Here is a 23,477-nt window from a genome sequence, read left to right on the forward strand (position 1 = left end):
AATATTTTGACCTCGGAGGATCGAGAAGGGCGCTGGGTCCGTGTTTCGATTCCCGGTTGGGGCAACAGAATTTCCTCTTGGGCGCCGTGTCAGACTGTATGCGCCTCAGAGGGCTGACACAGACGGTGCAGACAGTGAACTTCCCGATCGATGAACGTGTTCCTTGCCACAATTCACTTTCTGAAGAGAAAAAACAACGGAAAGCTATAATATTCTGTTAAAGAAAGAAACGACTCTTACATCTGCTGACGTGACATGAAATTTGCATCGCTTATGTTTCGAAATGTATTTGTTCCTTGCAAAACATGTTGCGTGGGTGAATGTTTGAACGCGGGCGGGGTGTGGGGAGGGATACTTCACGTTCTGGAATACACCACTCGACAGCCCAGCCTAGATATTTACCATAACTTGCATAAATATTCACCCGACGTACAACATTACTTGTTACAGCTGTACTTGTAAGTAGAAATGAGTGTGCGCTATTGCATACTGCTTTATTTCGTATTGTTCCTTTGGTTGTGTTCCTTGCATGCATATGAAGGGAACAGAGTCTCGCCTCTGTAGCTTGCTTGATACATCGCAGAGCAGTGGCATTCGATACCCCCGAACCCACCCCTTTAATTCTCTGGCACACAAGTCAAGGTGTGAATACATGCGATTATATTTTGAGTATCTTCAAAATAAGAGAATCTTATTAGTTTGCGTGTTGCAAAGATTTATATTGTGTAATGTTTCGAACCATTTGTTCTACATTTGGGTTTTCCGACTGAAACTTTTTCTTTGAATTTCTGAGTAATTCATCTTACAGGAAAGTGGCACGCAACACAAAACCTAGACCTTTATATATAAAACACTTGAGGTGTTCTTGTATGGGCGTGTATCAAATGAACTTTAAGGGAATTTATTCGGGACTGCGCTGAAGGTAATAGCAGTATCGGTTTTGCCTGTCCTGTTCAGTAATACTGTCGCAGCCGATTTAAATTTTCCAGTGAAGGTCAAACTGAACTCGCTCTGTTCTGCGGATGTCAGACTTATAACCTAAAACGAAGTGTTCAAACGTCTTCAACGCCTCCTGGGTGTGTCGTTCGAGAACTCGTCCTGATCTGATTTCTCCCTTAAGACGTCCTTACGAGCGACCCTGACAGTTTCACGGGCGTCGGTTTTCTATTTTTGTGCTTCCGGCTTCCGAAATCGTCTGACGGAGTTACTGTAACCGAGACAGTGGGTGTTCCTCGAACAGGCAGGAGGTACGTTTATCTTCCGGTCGAGACAGTTCGCGTCGCTGACCGACTGGCTACGCGAGGAGCATCATCTTTTATAAAGGCCCCCATCCCACGTTAATAAAGCCAGAGTCACTGGACCGTATCTGAGACGCAGCCCAGAATATTGCCGTCTGAGCTGCTGACAGCGTCGTTATTAAACCATAAATAAATAAATCAAAAGAAGAAACCTCAGCTTTCGGCATATAATTTCTTCTCCTGTCACGAGGTGTGTTGACCCTCTGCTCCCGGGTCGTGTCTGTGTGTATTTTCCCCTCGCATGCACTAAACAAACAAACAAACAAGCAGCAGAGGAAATGCCTCCGGTATTTGTTCAGAGTAATGTAATTATTTCCGGTTATGATCGACGGGACCTCGTCATCAGCTAAGTGAGGCGTCATGAAATTTACACGACGTGGCTTGTTTTACGCGGGCAGTGTGTAATGGAAACCGAGAAATCGTCTCTACTCGTTTTTCTCCCAAACAGTCAGATGTCCAGCTGTGATGTTTCTCGAGACCCAACGTCCCGAATATGAGAGTCAATTTTTACAATATTTCTCGTGATTTCGCGTTCGTGTTCGCCCTTGTCCGTTGCTGTCTGTACCTGAAATCCTTTAAAGCCGAATGGTAACCATAAAGAACATGATTCTGCCAGAGGCCATTGCGAATTCATTTCTCGTGGCAAATTAAATCAGTGGGACAAACATGATGATGGTTCTATGAACCTTCGTGTATCTGACAAGGCTGCAGTGGTATTTTTGTGGAGTGTGGACATCAACATGAATTCAGCTTGAACTCTGTGCTCTATTAATAATTGTGCGTCGTAGCAAAAACATTGAATAGTCTCCAGGGAGTGCTCATGAAGCTTGGGGGGGTCGGGAGGGGGGTAAACAATTCACCAACGTAAAGAAAACGATATTGGCGTGTCAGAAAATGTTACACAGGGCCTCAGTCTCGAGCGGGATTTTTTGAACGCGGTAATGAACATTCCGGTTCGGGAGTTGTTTTAATGTCTCAAAGACTGTTACATTTTTAAGCAGGACTTTGCTTCATGGAGTTATGTAGTCTCACGGGTTTTGGAAACAAGAAATTAAAAAAAAAATTGTAATGGGATATACTGGAAGAATTTGACTGACAACAGTTGATGTTAGGTTGATAAATAGCTGTTTAGAGTAAGAAGTGGCTCAACTTCGGGAACAAGATTGGCCTTTGTTATCTGCGGTTAGGTCGCCAGGAAATTAGCTATTCGCTTTGGTCGATAGTTATAAAGTTAATTAGCTAGACAGTAACTTCTAAGACTGTGTTATGGCCGGGTTCAGGATGAAATGTTTTCGTGGGGATCGGTGGATAAACAGACCGTACATAATAAGAAGAGGCGCGTATCGGCGCAGAACTTGAGCTCGGAGGCTTTCAATCTCGTAGGAAAGAAAAGTGCCTCATTATTCAAGTCGAAACAATACCTGTTCACGGTTCGTCTGTTGTCTGACATGAAACTGGGTCGGCTTTTAGGAAATGAATCGCTCTAGCAATCGATATACTTCCTATCGACAATTCAGTAGCAGAGTCGAGAAAAATATCGCAGTATTTTTATTGGTTGGCGTTATAAATACCGAAATTTATTAATGTTATTTGATACAGTAAAATATTGTCATATTTAGTCAATTCATTAATTAGGTTTGTTAGTGTCCCTGCTTTATACAGAGTAGTTAATGAATAGATGTTGAAGATGTTGCCAGGATGGGCGTGGAAGTCACAAGAGCCTAGAGAAAATTACATTGATGAGTAAGTACTCTTCACCTAATATTGTTAGAATAATTAAACCAGGAGGAAAGAGATGGGCGGGTCATGTAGCACACGTGACGGATTGGGGGAGGGGGTGATGTTGGCAGATGTGAACAGAATTCAGATGGACAAAAATCAGATCCATTGTCTGGCTTCTGTGATGTGAGCATTGAAGTTTCAGAGAGATTTTATGAGCACTCGAAGTGCTTATGTAAGATTCTTTTCTATCTTCGAATCTCAAAAAAAGAATTGCTTCATCGTGCTGTGTGTGCATTAGAGTTCATTAATTATCCTCGGCAGAGCCCGTTCGGTGTTTATTGAGGCGAGCGCTTGCCCTCCTCCTCCTCCGTCCTCCTGTGTCATGCGATTATTTAAATGCGCCGGAATACCACATTCCTGGAGTGTACACGCTGAAAGGTTTTCGTGTGTGGTGAAATTAAAAGAGACACGCAGCTCTCGAACGTGTAGCGCTCACGCCAGAGCATAAAGAATCTCAGGAATTTTCGATTACGAGACGAGAAGATGGTGTGACTCGGCTGTGTGCAAGACTGGCACATTTCCTGTGGATCTAACTGGATGAGTTCAATAGATCAAAGTTTGCGTAGTGCAAATTATTTGAAACGTGTAGTTCGGTATGTGTTGTGTTTCTTGCGTGGAAACAAAGGCTGAAATAGTAAACCCAAAATGTGTCGCCTTGTCTTAACTTCTCATGTTTTTGAAGACTCGTGTCGCCTGAGTTGAGTAAAGAATTTGATCCGCTCGATTTTCATCTTGTCTTCTGGAAATCGTACAAAATGACATTATCTTTTTGCCTTTAAGAAGTGGAGGTTGCATGTCGTCGTAAACCGAGACGGACATGTGCCTGTTTTCCGCCCAGACGTCAAGTCCACAAGGCATGTGGGATATTTGCCATCACACGGGGAGATTATCACTTCATCGACATCTGCAAAGCGATCAATGGGGCAGTATAAAGGTCAGAGCGGTCCACCTCACACTGCCCGATGGCTGTGGTAAATTTAGACGCATATTCAGAGCAGATTTAACAACGGACCTAAGAGAGCTTAGAGTGACACCCGATGTTCATTGAGCCTCGCCACTGGGCCCTGTCATGAGCTGACTCAGTCCAGTTCCGATCCACAAGATGCATTATAACATTATCATCACATCTACGTCCAGGTCTTCCACGATGTGTTTTCCTCTAAGTCTTTGTAAGAAGAATCCCGTAGGCCTGTAACCTGCATTACAATCTCTGGTGTATTGGTCACCCTGGTGATGAAGGTTGTAGGTTCCTCTGAAATTCTGTAAATGTCTACCGCACTACACATCCCAGAAGACAGCCATCTTCGTATTCGTCGCGGTGAGAACCTCAGATCCCATCAAAAACGTGTGTGTTCTCGGGGGTCGGTGGTGGACCTGAAGCTCTTTATGTCGACAGCGGTCAGTTTCCCGCTTCGGACGCTTTTACCCTCGCAGCCATTGGATAAGGGGTTGGGTGGGCCTCAGGGCGGAGAGGAGAATATTTCTAAAAATAAATATTTAATTAATTAGGCGACAAATTTGAGCTTTATCGGTCGCCTTCGTCGATGTGACAGATTATCTGGGATGTGACGAGGATCAGTTGGTTAGTGCTGTTTGTTCTGAAAGTAATTCGAAACACACAAATACACTTTGTAGGGAAAACACAGAGTTACTGAATGTTAAAGCGAACGGTACATCCGCATTGAAGGGTCGGAGTTGACAGTGGTTTTATATTTTCACTGTTTACGACGGATTTTATACCAGAGTGTACGATGTTCTTCTGAAGGGCTTGAAGGCAAAGATTTACGTCGTTCTTGGAGTAAATGAATAAAAATGTCTGCGTATCAAATCTAAATCTAAACGCCGAGTGGTTTAGAACAAAAGAAAGTTCATTTAAATGCTTCAGAAAGAGCGACTTTCCTCCGACAGATTTAATCCTTGCAGTTCAGCCTCCGACCGTAATAAATAATTCAGACAAAAGGGTAACGAACGTGCTCGAAGGACCAGCGGAAGGAAGTTGTGGAACAGAAGGGCGGGGTCACTGTCCAAACTTGGACTGAGTAGCGGAAGTTTGCCCTTTCATAATTAACCCTTTAAATCCAAAAAATCGACTGAACGACACATTACGTATAGATTTGAAATTGCGGGTGCATGCTTTTAGCTTGAGAATGAATGAATCGATTTCTACCAAACTTGGCATACTTATTTCCTGATATCAGAAAGATGTCATGTAAGTGTCAAAACGTAAAGAATGGATAATGTCGTGACTAAAATATTTTAAACGAATTGTTGTAGATGTTATTCTAACGAGAAGTTTCTAAAAGTTGGATCTGAGGTTCTGACGATGACCGTCTTCTGGGTTGTAGTCGGATGCATTCTTGCGTAGTTATCGTCCTGATGATGGAGGCAGAAAACGCTTCTGTAACGTTGGTAAACTTGTACTAGTCTAGAAGACGCTACAACCCAGAAGGATAATTTAAAGATGACGCATGTTGTAATTGCGATCTCTGCGTTCGTGTGTTTGATTCGTGAATGATGACGGTGTTTCGGCCCCTTCCATCGTGCGCACGTTCAGCTCGGTTATTTCCGCTTTGCAAGTATGTTCGAGCTTCATCTGTGTCCACAAAGTGGTTATGCTTTAGTGGAAATCGCACCAGTTAAGACAAAAACTCTGTGTTGGCAGCCCTGCGGTGGAGAATTTCTTGAAATCACGTTAGAAATTCCATTAAAACTTTTGTCTCTTGTCGCAAAACAAAAACATTGTATTGAAGCTGTTAGCGAAGTGAATCCTGTTATCACAGAGTCTGATAGCAATTAAGGAGAATTATTTCAAGTAACTTCCCGAGACTTTCACAGTAACCATTGTACTGCTAATTTTAGGTTCTTGAGCTGTTCAGAACATGGTTTTGAAATTTTGCCTTACGATCTGTCTGTTTATATTTTTTAAATTGTTTTAGGTATTGTTTACGAAATTAAAGTTGATAACTGATGTACGAGTATAATTCTAATGCGGATGACGTGGCACATGCAAGCCCTTCAGTATGTTCTGGTATTCTCGTTAAATCCTAGAACGCCCATTCTCCGAGGCAGTAAAAAACCTCACGTAACTTTTTAGTGATTTCAGCATTAGAATTAGAGAATGAAAGCGTAAGAAAACATTTTTTTCTAATTTGTGACGTACGTTTTCCGTAGACTGTGGTCTATGACGCAAGGCAGTGTTACGGGTGGTTGCCTACATTTCGGAGAGGGCGAAAGGTTTCTTTTTCATCCTGGCTTCACTTATCAACACTACGCGGTGTCAGAGTGAAATGAAGTGAAGGACGACCGGCTGTCCTGACTGGTGTTTTTCGTGGTTTTCATCAGTCCTCTCGTGCAAATTCCGGGACAGTACCTTAAATTAGGCCACGACCGCTTCCTTCCACATCCTTTACAATTCACCATCATCCTGTCATTCGACGCTGTATAGCCTGAGGTACTGAATAAATAAATAAGCCAAGTTCAACATCGTCAATGAGTATTTAGTATCGAATTTTTTATTATAACTGTATTTTCAGATCACCCTGTAGATCGTCGTTGCTGCAGAGATTTATTGAAACGCATTTGTAATGCCGTTTTATGTGACAGCGAGCTGTAATATTCTTCATAAATGCGAATATGGTCACTTTATTGGTTGTTATGGAAACTGTGACGTACATGAACAGCTCAGCTGCGTTTGTCAGGATCTGGATGTGCGGATAGCCCGTGTCTGTTCCTACCTTGCGGAAGGTTTTGGGAACATGAATGATGTCTCGATCGGTAATTAACGGCGTTTGAGGCTGTGGTCGCTCGTCAGGGGGACTGGACCGCTGACATTCAGTCCCAGGGCATGTGATACGTGGGGCCGGTGTTTCCTCGAAGCACATAAAGAGAATTCATAATGCCAGTGGGTACGTGTCCCAAAGGGTTTCTTGGATTTCGTTCGTATTAGTTACTGGGGGTTTCAGAGGATCGTCTACAGAGGGAACCAGTTTCATGCGATTAGTTTAATGAACGCAGTTTCTTTCTGATTAACACACAGAAATTACATTTACTTAGTCTCAATTTAAAAGGACAATTATTGTTGTGACGCATTTTAATTCAGTTCCGTTTGTTATTGCAAAACTCTTACATCGCTTATCACAGACGCTCGGTTATTTTGTTCCGACAGACTGTAAACACCCAAATAACATATTTTAAAACGAGTGCTTTCTGCGTATTATTATAAAATAACACTGGTATTTACAGTGACCAAAAATTGTTAAAAGTCGTGTAGAGCTCTGTAATTAAAATTATTATATAAACGGGATATCCGTTTTTGTGTCTCAACAAGTTCTCAGAGCGTCGTCATCCCTTGGGCTTTGTTCAGGTTGCGACGTCATGTCAACACAAGCAATAAAAATGACTTTGTCAGCTGCTCCACCCACCACGCAGATGCAGACTTCAGTTGCACAACAATCGTTTCACGTCGAACCGCGGCGGGAGATTTACCAGTGGCCCCAGACTTGGAGCATGCTGACATAGCACAAAGCTATCGACGAAGTGCCAACAGAATGCGTCACAGCGTGTCAGTTGTCCTTAGCGCGCGACAGGGTGGACGTCCCACCTGGGGGTGGGGTGGAGGCTGTTTCCGGGCTTATTAGGTCTGCGTTCTGTCGCCATCTGAAAACAGACGTAGCGTCCGCCCTGTTCTACCACATTCGCTCGGTACGACGTTTAAGTTTGAGTTGCAAGAATCAGTTTTTCGCCTTTATTAAGCATGTCTGCAGACTTGGGGGTATTATAACGGCTGTTTGCGATTTGAAAGCTTAAGATTTGCCGTGATTACACAAATAATATTTATTTCGGGTCTCCGGTTCACTTGTTTTCGTCATGCTCTGCTGATCATAGTGACTTCCTGTGACGCTGTTAATTTTTATCACGTTCTCGGAGATCTGTCGTTGGCTTACTCAGGCGCTGTGGATATTTTAACGAGCAGCAGCGTCGTTAGTTCAGCTGTCCAAATAATTATTAACCCGTACTCGTACATGTTCGTCCTCTGTTTCCATATGAAACTCCATTTCTGCACCACGGTCATTAGACCACTGTTTTTTCTCATAGCTGTGAAACCGTGGGCATATACTTAGGAACGGAGCACGGTTTGATTATGGCTGGCAGGTATCCTCGGCGCAACTGACAGTTTGTTTCTATTCAAGAAATTCTCATTAGCAACTTCAAACCAACAACTCAGCTACCTCTTCCCTTATATCAAGCCCTGCTACGTTTTCATTGGCACGCGCTCACACGTTAAATTCGCTTCGACGCTTGTGACATACGACGCTGACCGACGCTAAAGACGAAAGACGTAGAAACGAACTCACCAGCCTCGGGGCACTTGGCAACGAAGTCTTAAGATGTTCACCAAAATGCCGAGGACATAAACGTCTGCATTAGCTTCGACGTCTGACAGACAAGTCGTTTAGACTGGAAGGAAGCAGACAGTCTGAAGGCTTGACGTCGGGGGTACTGACAGATATGTAGACGAATACCGCCTGTAACTTTCCTGGCCGAACCGCCCTCGACTAGCTTAGCTTGCAGCCCGGTTCTCAAGTTAGAAGGACACTGCCCCGTGGAATTATGTTATGGATTCCAATTTAGTGCATAAGAGGACCTGATATCGTCACAGCTAAGTTTTCTCTTTCTTCTTTTTATTCTTCCTTTCGCGGTTCACAATCAGGTGGCACATAATTTCCACTGGACGTCCCTAGAACTTGCTGTGAGAAAGTTTACGTAGACTGAAATGTGACGGCGCGTCTAACTTACGGCTGGGAAACACGGTCTTTGGGTTCTAGGGGCAGTCACTCAACAGCTGTGTTTATCTCGATGTCCATAACGCGATTGATGACCGAGAAGTGATCGATTCCTTTCCGTGTCTAGTCCGTCGTGCTGTACTTGCTTTGCAAACTGTCAGCTCCTACTGAATAATCAATGACTCTCGTATATCACTGACACAGTCTGTTATGCAGATTGATAGCGAGGCTCAAAACGTAATTTGCTTATGAAATATGAAAACCCGTGTAATGAAATTCAAATCAGAATGAAAACACTTTCGGAAAACTAAATATACTCCAGTTAATCTTCACGTTCAAAATGTATGAAACTGTGTGGGTGACTGAACTGACTTTTTGAACACATATACGCCTATATAATTAAGTTTCTTCCTTGTTTTGTTAGTAGAAAGGGTGTCATCTATGGCTTGGCTATTTACGTGTTTCATAAACCCCCACCCATCCGTCTCCTATGACAAATCGCAGTTTTTAGAGTCGGTCTTGACCCGTCCCTTCATGCAGGAAAAAAGGACTAAAGGATGATGGAAAGTGTCGGACCACACTGTTTCATGACGTCAGTGACTAATTACTCATGAAGAAGTGGAAGGTGTCCACGAGACTATAATTGCTGTCTTGTCATTATAAACCACTCTGCCGTCGACTACGGATTTCTGAGGCTTTCTCCACTATTTAGTGGTTACTGTGGTATTAGGACATTTTGTATGGCAGAAGATATCTAAAGAGGTAAAGAGTTGGTGTAGCGGTTAGAACGCTGGCCTTGTAATCCTGGGGTCTCGGGTTCGAATTTATAACTTGTGTTGGGCAAGGTCGTGGTTTAGGCAACACGGGGGCTACCCCGGTTTCTCCGTGGCATCCCAACAATTACTCCATTCACACACAGAAGAAGGCAATGGCAAACCACTTCTGGATCATCTGCCAAGAACGTATATAAACAGGTCCCAGTCCGAGAAAAGGATGGAAGGATCCTGTTCATATGGACCTGTCGTCAGACAGAACACTAAATAAATAAATAACCTCCTTCGTTGACGAACAATAACGCTGCATTTTGTATTTATGGATTTCATATGACTCTCATAGTGTAAACAGCGTTTATTTCCTTAAACAACGTTAAGCAGTTGATCCTTGTAATGATGAAGTGCGGTGTTTTCTTTGCGGTACGGACCGAATTATTAAATGTTTTGTAGGTGACTTGCTTTAAAGGGATGAGAAGTGTTTTGTGCAGAGTCTGCCATAAAACGTGATGGACGAAGTTTGATGCCGATGGTAACTAGCTTCGTTTGCGATGATTTCGACATTGTAATGAAGTGTTCGTGTACCTGCGACGTTTGTAGAAGACATCGTTGAGAAATGGGAAGAAGGATTTCTTTGCAGATTTACTTCTTAGTTTGAAATGTGTATCAGTAGATCGTAATTAATATTAATCAGAAGGGCGATAAAAGTATGGGAATGAATGAGCAGTTACGTCTGAAACAATCGAAATTATTCACGCTCCTGATATTCGTTCATTCATTCATGATGACGTCACGAAACCTTGCCCGTTGACGTGAGTAACTCTACCCTTTGGTTTTGCAATAACATTAAACGTTCAAGCAATCAAGGAATTACTGAACGTCGATCAAGATAATGCTACTAATATAAGATTTGGCTTAATTATTTTTCTTTCCTAATAAGCTTGTTATGTTTAGACACTTTCATAGTGGAAAAAGGAAACAGCGAATTTAAATGGTTCCCTGAAGCGGTTTTAATTAAAATAACTTGTTACAAAGTGAGCAGCAGTTGCTTTATTTTCGGGTGTACGGCATCTGGCATGAGTTGAAACAGTGTGGGTTAAACAATTTCAGCGTTGAATGTAATTGCGCGCTCTCTGACCGCCTCCCACCTTGCTTCCGTCAACACATTTTAAAAGCCCTCTAAACTTTTCATGATTTTTATTTAGATAAATATTGTCGAGCACTGAGTCAACCAAGCGAAGACATGCGTCGTAATAAACGAAACGTGAACTGATTGTGAGGCAGGCGGGTTGCGGATCGCGCGTCGCTAAGGGCGATCATCGGGTCTTTGCAAACATTCGCGGAGCGTCCATTGATTTAGTGCGGTTTAGTAATGTCAGGCTGGCGGGCCGGCCCTTCCCATAGTCCACGGTTTTCTGCATGACAGCGGGAATAATGCTCAGTGTTCCGGGTGAATACGAACAGGGACCGAATATAACTGGAGTAAAACCCGCGAAAGTCTTTAACGCGACAGATGTGTTCAAAATCAGGCATCGGAGCTTGGCTGAAGATTCAAGGTTTGTAACAGAGTAGGACGCGGGCATTTTTAATTCTTTCCTTTGCTGCGTTCGGGTGCTCAGTTTCTGTCTGTGCACACGCGAGGGACATTCACCCCCACCTCGCACTCAGGGTTTTCAGTTCGAATCCAGGTAGGGCCCAGCTGTTGTGACAGACGTGCCAGTGATCTTCTTCAGTCGCTCCAGATTCGAGTTGGCAAAACAGTTTGCGCTGGAAAGATGAGTCTCAGTAGGAAGATCTGAAAGGAAGAAACGACTATGATGGTCTGGTCGTGTAGATGAAATGATAATAATAAAATGAATCTTATAGGAATAGGTTTGGTGGGTGTAGACTGGATTCGTCTTGTTCAGTGTCGACCTTTTGAGAACAACAGATAAAAGTTTGAAGGAAAGAAAAAGGACCATATCCGACGTCTCGCATTATACAGCGTCATATTTGTCATATGTATCCTCTGAAATTGAGGACGTGTCTTTAAATGACACTCCGATCAACTTAGTATCTCTCGCCGTTCAAACTTATTCTTATTTCTGTCCAGTGATAGGCTGGATTTAGCAAACAGCTCACGTGAAAATCCTCTTTTTTTTAAAAGAAAGGGACACAGAGAATTTTATTTCGTATGTCTGAAACGTTCTGCTGTAAGCATGCAGCTTAGCACTGCAAGCTGATAAAATAGACAGCATTGTTTTACGAAAGCGAAGCATTCGGCGAACCTGAATTTTTCTTTAAAGCTTTTCGATTTGTTAAAATTCTCGGAAGTGTAACAGGCGAGTGGAGCTTTTGTCAGCGTAAGATTTGGCGTGCACACAAACACACACACGGAATGTATGAACGTAGCGATGTGCAAAATGGCTTCCGTTGGGAAAAAGTTTGCTGCGCCAAAGAAAGTTTTAAATTTTCGTTTTGTTCTCTGACTTTTGTTCCAACCAGAGCTGCACATTCAGACTTGCGGATGGCAATAGGATGTTATTTGGAAAAGCTGCTGGTAAGGGGAGACCATTCTGAGGCAACTTTCTTCAGGATTATCTCTTTTTGTGTCCTGTTAGCAAAGCCATCAGAGCGGCAATCTGACTCTCAAGCAATTACGTAACTAAACTCCTTGGAAGAGAGACGGAAATAAAAAATGCCCATCGAATTTATGGTTGTGACGCCTAGATCCTTTATTGTCGGACACTGAAATCAATGTGTCCACAGACACGTCTTATGTCTGGCCGTGCTCCTAGGTCGAGACTTAACACAAGCTGACACTTTTGGTCCTACAGCTGTCCTATTGGAAGCAAGCGAGATGGATAGAAATGCAGTTTCATTTAAGGCGCAGCCCCCGGGAATCGATACGATTCCAGTATTACTTGTCCAGTCTCGCTTCAGATAAAAGCTTGTGATTGTGGGATTATGCCGCCGGGCTTGTCCTAGTTCAAGGTCTTTGTATTAAAGGGTTACACGCCCCGGTTACTCCAACTGATGGAAATATTGTGGGAAGACGTCTTTTCTGTCCTGTTAGAGTCTTGTAGCTTGGAGGAAGGTCTCAGGACATTGAAGCGAACGAGGTTTCCCTGTGGCTGGGACAAAATAATCTAAGTCTTGACGTGCAGAATAATCGCGAACGCCCTTACGGAACACCATGTACCGCGAGGCTGCTTGTTTGTGCGTTATAAGTGCAGAATCGGCGGCGACGGAGAAAACCTTTGATCTCGTGTCTGCAAAACCATCGTAAATCGGCGTCTTCCAGCGCCGGTCTCAGCGGATCTGCCTATTTATTTGGAACTAATCCCCCGCTGTCTTCAGCGAGAGTTCTCTCTCCCTTTGAACTCGGTAATGTGTTCCTCCCGATTTGCCTGTGAGATTCGTGGGTCGTTGTTTGTTCCAAGTTTGAACCATTGAGTAATTTCTCCTTACGTTGATCGTGTTATGGAGTAGGGGGGGGGCAGCATCATACCCCCCCCCCCCTCCACCGTTTGTTTTGAATATTCAACATTGAATCCTTTTCGTTTCAGGTAGCTTATTTTATCTGTGTACTGGGTACTGCCATTTGTGTACCATTGGGAGGACCAATTTATGCATCGGAAAACGTGTGTTTATAATGTATCATGCATATATGCATATATGACGCTATTTATTCATTTTGTTGTTCATAGCGAATAAATGTAGCTAGACGCCAATACAAAACTTGAATCTTTGTTAATAATTATGATAAATAAGTTTTATTTGCGATGAAATAAAAATAGAAACGAATTCTGGTTGTGTTTTATCGGGGTTTTTTAATTAATGTTTTGCTACCATTTTACGTCTCAAATTAAATTATTCGTAACTCACGCTACTGTACGAGTCAACGTAACTGATGCAGCTGAAAGAGCATCGTTAAATAAACTAAGAGGAAATCAGAGGAAAGTGGACTGTCCGTGAGAACCTCGAGGCGTCTCACAGAGATGGCCGACGCTTCATGAAGTCTCCCACGACGTCTGCGTTTGTTGTGCGCGGAGGACGCCACGAATCTGAACTGAGCTCTCAGAACCGGGATGCAGAAAGAAAGTAGCCTGTGTTTTCAGCGGAATATGCACGACATAAGCTCTCGCACAAAGCGGCGTTGCCCACACTCGTGACCCGGGTTGACATGGCTCCTTTGTCTGGCCGCCTTGATCAGCTCAGCTGAAAGCAGTGATGAATTATGAACCAGAAGTTTTCTCGGGGGAAAATAGAATGACGAAAAATGCTCTGTGAAAGTCAGCGAAAACATTTTTGCAAAGACACGCAAACAGGTAATGAATTACATCCATACGATTTTCGAATTTTCGACTTTGCATATTTGCTTTAATTCCATTCATTTATTCGATGGAGTTATTTATTGTTGTCTTCTGGCTTTTGGCCAACGATCCGGGAACATATCGTCTCCATCTTTAGGGTGGAATGTCTACCTCGAAGTAGTCGGTAGATTCAAATAATCGGACGTAGAGCATTTTAGCTGTGAATAGATTATGATCTAAGTTGTAGTTCATTATTCTGTATCGGTGCAAAGACTTAACATTAATAACACACGATTTCAGAAGTTTGAAGAGAAACTTCTCGGATTAAGATGGCATCCGTTTCGTGTTGTGAACACCGTTCTCTTCAGTGAATATATTAACTAAATGAATCTAAACATATTTTACGTGTCTTTAAATATGTATCGAATCTTTTTGAATGCGGTTTGAATGCAAGTCGAGTCCATGTAACTTTTGTAACTTACCTCATTTGTCTTTCCAGCGATTTGTTGATACAGCGTAAATTGGATTATTTCGTGAACAAGATACTGGCGTTTTCATCAGAGCTGTTCAGAGCAGAATGTCACAATTCAGAATACAGTAGTGTAGTAAGGAGCGCGTGTGGAAACTTTCTGTACTCTCAACGCAAATTGTCCCTTTTCAGTCAAAGCTTATTCACCTTGAACTCGAGGGAAATAATGGCGACTTCCGCTCCATGTTGGTCTGCCCGCTCGTATGTGGCACTGCATAGAACCGTCTGTCAGTAGCCAGGCAGACAGATGGGTTGTCAACGCAGAACAAAGCAATCTTCTGCAAATGCGTGACCGGTTTTCGTGATGTGTCGGGGTGAAGGTCGTGACAAACACCAGCGGAAGTCCTGTTTGCCTGCCTTCGTCCACAACAAATATCTTGTTTATGTAAAGGAACGTTTTAAGACTTTACGGAGCGCTGGGTTAGAAATTGTAGGAATATTAATAACGAAGCGATAAGAGACTTCCTCGGAGTTTGTCTGCAGTTACTGCAAACAAATGACAAGATTCTGTGGCAGAACAATGGATCTGAGACTTGAAACGCGAATACGTAAGAGATACAGCCAACGTTCGCTTTCCATCTTCATGACAACGATCAAATGTTCAACGCCGTGACGGAATTTTCTGTGCTCGTCAGTCACAAAGATTCAGCAAAGTGAAATTCTTCTTGGTCGTAGTATTTTCTTATAATATTTCCTGGCGTTTATTGTCGATATAAATTATCGATTTCTACTACGTATCCTCTCTCTCTCGATCTAGCATTTCTGTCTTAATGATTAGCTTCATCGTGTATTTTATCTGCAGCTGCGAAGCTGTTAAACTGATCTCCTGAAAATAAAACAGCGCTTTGCTTCAGGACATTCGAACAGACGGCTTTATCACTGCAATGAAAGAACTTGTGTGTTTTTTCCCCCTCCAGTTTATGACTCATAATTATTTCTGGGTGCGTAAAAATTGTGATACTTGCAAAGGGGAGGCTGAGCTAAGACACGCGGCCTCTACCAACACAAGAAATTACAGAAAAATGTGGACGAGATAGCACGCTCTTAATTTCGTACTTGGTCCAAATAATATTTTGAAAATCCAGTTTTGATATCAAAGAAAACGCAAGACGTCTCCATGATAACGATCAATTGCTTACTCGAGGCTGAGGGAGTCTTGTGGTCCACATTCGGAAGTGAGCGATCGACTTTAAGGTTTGTGTATTTCGCCCGGTGGCTTGTCGAGAGTACGGGAATCGGTTTGAGTCGGTTTCCAACCGGAGACGCGTGGTATGAGGACTTGGAAGTAAGCAAGCAATTGAATGTACGAGACCACTATCCACTTCCGCTGGTATACGAGTGGCCGCTATCAGTACTTTCTTTCTTTCTTTTTTTAAGAAAAGAGTTCAAAGTCACAATGCCCTAAGGACATGCTGCCCGACCATCTTCCTGGTCCACTGGTGCATGCAGACGTCGTGATTTTCAGAAGGAAAATTTGTATTGTGTGCATCAGATTTATTCACATTTTTCTTTGTCAGAGTTCCAAGAGGAAATAAACCAAATTCATTACTGGAAAGGGGGCTCTTTCTTAAATTTAGTTTCAATTTGCTTCGTCTCGATCCCCCCCCACCCCCACCCCCACCCCCTGTCCACTTGTTCCACCCAGTAACTTCGAAACGAACGAACGGAAGACATTCAAACCTAGACTAGAGTTGAGAGGGGCCTTTCTTCTCAAGAACTCTGTTCCACGAAGTTGTTTAGAATTATAACACTTCCTACTGTGTCCTACATTTGCGTTGCCGGCTAAAGATATTTCCGCTCTGCCGCACAGTCTAATCAAAACTTTTCTCTGTGTGACGAGAGTGAAACCAGACAAAGCCGCCATGATTAATCTTTCATGCGATACGTTCCAGAATATTTCATTTGTGTTCGGAATAAAGTTTTGCGCGCGGATATTCGTTTGGTTGGCATTGTGATGGTCAGTATTTGGCGACTGAACCGCCACATGTGTTTTTATTTTCAGTCTAGCGTTTAATTTGCAAATATGTGTGTCAGAAAGTAGTTAGCGACGTTGTCCAGGTCAGAGTGCCGTGTAATCTGGTTGAAGTTCACCGGCGCTTCGGAGGTCTTTTTTGCTTTCATCATCAGGGCGATGAATCCCTCCATAATCTATGGGGGGGAACCTTCAATTTTTAACATCTATAAAAGTGTTCTGGAGAATTATTTGAAGAGGCGTAATAAATAGAATTTGTGAACATTTAATTAGAGGGATCGTCGTAATAATTAGCAAATTATTTTTTGTTTAAATTAATGATGTTGCGAGGATGTTAACGACTGGCTGTGAGGCCGAGGAGGATAGTGGGAGGACGTGTTGAAAGACTGAAGTGGGCTGCTAATGACGACTTTACTCGGTTGCCTCAGGGCTGAGTGCAGTGCAGATATTTTGTCCTAACGGTGCTGGGTCCTGTGTTCCTGTCATGAAGAAGAGACTTAAGAAAGACCCCGACAGCTGAACGCTGACACAGACTTAATTTTCAACTTATCGACTGTCGATATCGCAGAAAGTCCTTCAGTCCGCCATCTGTTGCCCCTGCAAGACGGGAAAATTTTCTCTCGACTTTGTTTCTGTTTTTAGGAACGTTGGACTTCGACCGAGTAACGTAAACAAGGCTGCAATATGAATTTTCCTGTCGTCGATTCAACATTCCGTAATTTCATCTCGTCCCATTCCAAGCAAAGCTCTCCAGTTCCGCTAATCGATAATCGGAGCTCCGTTCATTGTGTGCAGTTGAACTCCCATCCCGCGTTCCTCTTCATTAATCTCATTCATTGGCCGATTCAAACTCTCCTTCGGGTTGTTTTCTCGTCTGTCCTTCTTACCAAGGAGCGGAACGTCCTTAGGTTGCGGACGGAGACGACGGCCGATAAGAGGTGGCCCTCCAGCTGGGGAGTTAGCCGGAGCTAACAAGCCCATTACCGTAATAAGCTGCAAGTTATGAAATGTGACAGGAGGTCTCGGTTATAATGGGCTCTTGTGAGCAGGGTAATGAACCTTCTGGTTCTATAAAAGGCAGGCGATTTGTCGACTGGCCGAGCGTGCTATTGAGTTCTCAAGAAGAAATCGTTTTGTGGAGCTACGTACTTGAAAAAAAAGTTTATTATAGAATTATTTTGGCCTGTTATATGTTTTTGCTAGTTTGTTCTGTCAGTCTGAAACATTAATACAAATGATCTTTGGTTTATTCTGTTGCTAGTATTTGCATGTGACAGTTATCTGCAAGTAGGTGTTTCGACACGCTTTGTGCCAGTAATCCACACACTTAACACGCTTTTGAGAGCGAAGCAGATCGCATATTCCTGACCATGCAATAAACCCCAAGGCTAAACAGTTTAATGCAGAACTGCAGTATGAGCTCATATGTTATGGTTTCGCCAGTCAGTCCTACACTTCCATGGCTTGAAGGCTTGTTTCAATATTGACATGTCTGTCTGTCTGTCTGTCTGCTTTTTTCGCGAAGCCTAGTATGGATTTGTCAGTTTTCATATAACACGATGTATTTAGATGTTTTCGGCCCATAATGTGTTCGAGCAGGCTACACCCCATTGGAACGACACACAAATGAAACTTCCTGGCAGCTACTTCGTGCTTTTCTCTTGTTCAAAATAACATTGCGGATAATATTAAAATGGATCTTAAATATGATGCGAGGGTGTGTACTGGATTTATCTGGTTCACGACAGGATGTAGTGACGGGCTTTTGTGAGCACAGAAGTGATCCTTCCTCTTCCGTAAAAGGCGTGTTTTTTTTACTAAGTGAGCGACCATCAGCTTCTCAAGTTACAACAAAAGTGGTTAATTACTGCGCGTATAGGACTGTAGAATATGTAAACAAGAAAATAACATGTCTAATACTGAGATCTGATTGACTCCTGACTGACTAACTAACTAACTAAGTAAATCAGTTGCTTTACAATAGCAGTCAGTGATAAAATGTCCACTTGTCGACTTTCGAAATTTCTTTAGCATTGTGCGAGTAACGCATGCAACAAAGAGATACACCGAGATTAAAACATAAATTATAAGCGAGATATCGATACACTCGGAATTTGTGCGTAAATTCTCTTCATAAAACCCAAAAATGAGAACAGCGCCAACTTTTTATTGTGTCGGCAGAGGCAAAGAATTACTTTCCTTATCTTTGTTATCTGAGGTCAGTCTGATTCTCATTTCTCTCTTTGGTTGTTATCTGTTTCGGTAAATCTAGTGAAAGAACATCCGATGGGAAGTTCATGGATGATTGTCTCCCCGTTTTCATGGTAACATCACAATTATAAGACAGACGAAAATGCAGCCTTCTGGTGGTGAAGACGTCGTAATCCATTTGAAAGAGGGAACGCTTGGTCGAGTGGAGCCAGAGGTCACGCTGCGTAAACGGAGGGCAACTTTGTCTTTGAAGTGCGCTTCAGGAACAAAAACAAAAACAAAAAAGCCTTCTCTCTCAGAAGTGTGATGAAATGTCACAAAGAATTCTGTGGTCACTTCTATTTTCATAGCCACGTCACTGAAAGATTTTCGAATCGATTGAAGTTTCATGCGTCTGTCAAGAGGTTTAGACTGCGCTGCAGATGGTCCGGCCTTTGTAACTTGTGGCTGGCGCGTCATGAAACAGCTTAAATAACCGAAAATAATGTTGTCTCTTTATTAAGACATAATTTAATCATGTTAAATGAGTTGTAATGCTTCTACGGTGTTAAGCACTATTGCCAACCTTTCATTAACCCTTTGAAGCGCAGTGGTAACTATGTGTACCACCTGCTTTAACATTCACTAACTATTCTGTTCGTATTTATGTGTTTCTTACAATTCTGAGAGTAAATCGTGATTAATGTCTTAAACAGCATTAACCAGTTGAGCTTTTAATGGTGAATTGTGGTGTTTTCTTTGCGGTCCGAACTGGGATCTTAAATGTTATTTACGCGAGCTTCGGGATTCAGAGGGATAAAGTTATCATTCGGAACTTTTACGAGATATGTCATTCACATGAACCAAAGGCCAAGAAATGTTTCAGTTATAGGGCATAGGCGTTTTTGCTGTCTCGTTTTCTTCGTGGCCTTAACTCTCGCGAGTTCATTGCCATCGGAAACAAATACACGAAGCGCGCTCTGTCCTTTGTCAATATTGTTACTTTCTGCGATAAAAAAAGAAGAAGCAGGCTTGGCGCACTCGATGTAAGTGGATTAACTGCGAAAATACCGCGTTAGCAATTTGCCGTAGAGCTTTACAGCGAAATCCGATTGCAGGCGTAGTTACGATCTCAGGAACTTCTGATATTATTTCTGCTTTGCTCGGATGACTGTAACCGAGGAACGACTTAGAACAGGGCAAACGCAGTTAAGTTGCTGAGTCAGTGTGTCGACGACGAAGACGATGGGTGGTGCCTGGCCACTGGGCGGGGCTGGAAGAACCCTCGTCTTCGATGCCGTGTTCCTCCTGGCTCTGCCTAATCGAGGTTTTTTCAGTCGGTTTCGGGGATTCACTTAAATGGGGTAAAGCGGCCGGAACTTGAAGCTTGCCACTCGCCGATGTTAATAATCCGTGGAACTGAAGCTGCGGCCTCCCACATGTCTTCATGCGCTCAAGCACAGAGCCATTATTATGAACGTAAATTCCGGCTTTGTAGATCTCGAATTGGTGTATAATTAACGTCAGTTGCCATAGAAACGACCAAGTTTTGTGATAGGGTTAAATTCGGCCGCTGTCTGGGCACAGATCTGAAAAGTGGCGGATGTGAACGCTGATAAAGCGTTTGGAAAGCGAGGCGCTTGTCATGCAAATGTAAGCGTCTAGACCGGATATCAAGAAACGCAAACAACTTAATCTACGATTATTCATTTGTCATAATTATATGTATTCTAAGCCCTGAATCCGTAACCCATAAATTATAGAAATCACCAGACGAAACACGTGTTATTCAAAACAGTTGTGTGTTTTTATGTAACTGAAACTCGTGCTGCTGCTACTGCTGGGTTGCTAATTCTGAAGGGTTTTCCCCGAAACACGTCAGTATTTCAAAACAGCAAATACAGAATATCTTTAGATGGTTTAAAAGTTGTTTTTTTTGTCATCCGGAACATTGGTTACATTTCTCAGCAATCTTTCTAGAAATGGGCGAAGACCGAAATGCATCCACATCTTACGTTGAATCATTCCAGATACTCTGGAGAACCCACTGGAATAAGTAGAGCCAGCAGATTCCAGAATCAGCACTTTGTATTCACGGCGAGCGAAACAAGATAGTATCGACCATACGTCACGTTCCCACGAGGGCGGGGAAATGTCGTTATGTTGGTACCCATGGTGTGATAACACAGTACTTTAGGTTTAAGGACTTGGATGTGTGTAGAGCTTTTTCTCCTTTGACCTCGATCTGCGTTGTGTACATACGATCTGTTTTTCGCATGTCTGTTTCTTATCATTACAAATGCCATGTAATCACAGAAGTTGATAGAGGCCCAATAGATAACACATCGTCTTTATTTACTGTGTGAAATTACTGACAAATGCAACGTAGCGACTGAATTTCTTTGTGTTCGATCGTGGGACCTCCTGAATCGAGGACGTTGAATTATCTGGGATCCGAATTTCCGTTTTTCTCTCACTGTAATTGTCGTAAAGTTTAAGTGCAAAGTTATTTGTATTTGCGCACTGCAAGATACAAGAAGCTGGAGTGCTACAGAGAAGCAAACATCATTAGCGGACGTGGAGCAACTGAATTAACAAGTCGCAGACATAACAAAAGCAATGAAAGAACTCACTTAATTTGAGTGATTAATTATTAAGTGATTTAATGATGCTCAGTTTATTTATTTCTGGACTCCTGTATTAGAATTTCTGTCGGGGTGGGTGTGGGAGGGGCTGAGTTAATTTCCATAGTACCCCAAGGGCGTTCTCGAGTATTGTATTAAAATAGGCCATGACCGCTTCCTTCCTATTTCCTTTCCCTTCCATTGTTCTTGAATGATCTTATCGTCTTTTGCCCATGGGTCGACGAACGACAAACCTGTTGATCGAGTAATTCGTAGAATAGTCGAATGCTGACGGGCAATAGGTTCAGGCGTTGGCAATGTAAGTTCAATAGCTCGCCCCCCCCCCCCCCAAACCTTTCCATCTCAGCGCTTTACCTGTATATGCGTGTTATTCCCTCAGCTTAGGGTAAAAATGCTTTAAGAACAAAGTGAAATATTTTTCTACGTTTCTGCATCAGTTGTCATTCTTTTGTGAGAAATTTGGAGCGAAATTATAAAAAGAAAGAAGAAGGAGAAGAATGTTAAGCGTGTTTGACACGATTTACGAGTCTCGACTCAGCCGGACTTGGGTGAAAAGGATAGCTTCAGATTATCTGACGACATGGAAAGGGGCAGCTCAAACCCCGTGGCAAACAAGCTCCCTTTGGCTTCGAGGGTTTAATGCAATTTTCGTGTGTGGCCTCTCGGACAGCGATCAAACAAGATCTCGGTTCCTTTTCCTTCTAGACGGAGAGCGATGTTCTAGTAGCAGCAGTAACTTTAATTCCAGTATGGGCTCTCCTGAGTCGTGACGCTGTACAGTCTTGTTGGTAGTTGAAGACTGACGGGATTTAACCCTGAAGATGGAGGCGACCGCCGCGAGAACTTCCGAGTCTCAAACACGGAACCTCCTTCCTCGATGTCCACGATCGAAGGACAGGCGCTGTGGAAAGCGTGGTAGGCCAGTTCGTATCTCTTGTGTCCGTCCGCATCTTTCGTTCTCCGGCACAAAGCGGGAATTTCAAGAAAACTTTTCCGCGTGTTTTAATTTTCCATCCCACCTCACATTAAACTTTTATAAAATCCATGTAAAATGAATCATTGAGCAGGAGACAGAACGTTACCTGTTGCATGCCTCGAGGGTGTCCAGTGTGGAATATATGGATTGTCGATTGTATTTGTTGGTCTTCCAGCGATCAGAAGTTTCTGTTTTCATCAGACTGACATCAGGACCAATTACGAACCCAAAGTTTGTTTTCCGCGTGGTTGTAGGACTCGTTGTTAAGTAGCGAGGTTGGCTGTTCGGCGTCGCGTGTTAGACCCCTTTAAAGGCGTCTTGAATTCTTCAGGTTAATGTCTTCAACGAAGAAACAGCTGAGCGAATCGCCTTTCTCTATAATGAGATTTCAGTTTGCACCGGCTGTTAATTATTTACGTAGAACTTTGAAATTAATTGCGACTATAAGTAATTCAGCCGCTTTCGAGAGGGGCTGGAAGCCAGGACAAGTTCCAGCAAACTTTCCTGGGTTATTCAGACAGACATTTTGAAGCCGCATTACAACGGCCGTGCCGTAATCTGATTCTTACGGTAAAAACGTCAACTTACCACATTTCATGGCAGCTGATAGTCTGTCTCCATCTTCAGAGCTGAAGTGCCGATGCTGTGAAGTGGGTTTGGGGAGGATTTATATAAGGTTAGAAGAAGGGATGTCTAAGGGAGTTTAGCGCGTTTGAGAGGTACGTACTGCTTCCACCATCAACCGTAAGCGGCCAAGTTCTTCGTAGTGGCCACCGTGAAAATCTGACTTCTCAACGAGGCCTCATCTGCTTTCAGCGAGAGAATAAATTAAGGAATAATGACATCAGGTCACGTGCTTTTATGGTCTACAACAAATGAAACTTGTAAGAAGTTTTGGAGTAATGGGCTCTGAGGCGACCGCCGCCCCACAAATTTTGACTGTGACGGTGTCGATGGTGATCTTGTTGTTCCGGTGGCTTTTTGCGCTCCTTGGAAGCCTCTGGATTCGGGGATGTGTATAGGATTTCGTTCTGAGATGAAGGCAGTGAATCATGCAACACATTTTTAGATGATACAGGTTACTGGGAGATATCCCTGTCTTGCACTAACCACCACTATCGGATATGTGATTAAGCAATGTCGTTCCGTGTCGCTGTGAGAAAGGACACTTCTTCTAGGAAGGAAGATTTTGAGATGTCAGTAAAATGTAATTTATCGCCCATATTCACCGCATTTG

At 43.0% G+C, this 23,477-nt stretch overlaps 1 protein-coding gene and 1 long non-coding RNA gene across 5 annotated transcripts in view; one reads left to right on the forward strand and one right to left on the reverse strand.

Moving 5' to 3' along the window:
- LOC110827809 (tachykinin-like peptides receptor 99D) overlaps positions 1-23,477 on the forward strand; it is a 140,275-nt gene that overhangs the window by 77,961 nt on the left and 38,837 nt on the right. The gene's annotated exons all lie outside the window — the stretch shown is intronic.
- On the reverse strand, positions 13,362-14,740 carry LOC147872098 (uncharacterized). The gene is made up of 2 exons (XR_015537960.1): positions 14,411-14,740; positions 13,362-13,833 (listed from the first exon to the last, which is right to left on the reverse strand). It is a non-coding gene; the product is annotated as an uncharacterized LOC147872098 (long non-coding RNA).

This window comes from Zootermopsis nevadensis, unplaced genomic scaffold (genome assembly GCF_977971745.1).
Source record: "Zootermopsis nevadensis isolate Lab colony 2312 unplaced genomic scaffold, Znev_1.0 Znev_ptg000030l, whole genome shotgun sequence".
Lineage (NCBI taxonomy): Eukaryota > Metazoa > Arthropoda > Insecta > Blattodea > Termopsidae > Zootermopsis > Zootermopsis nevadensis.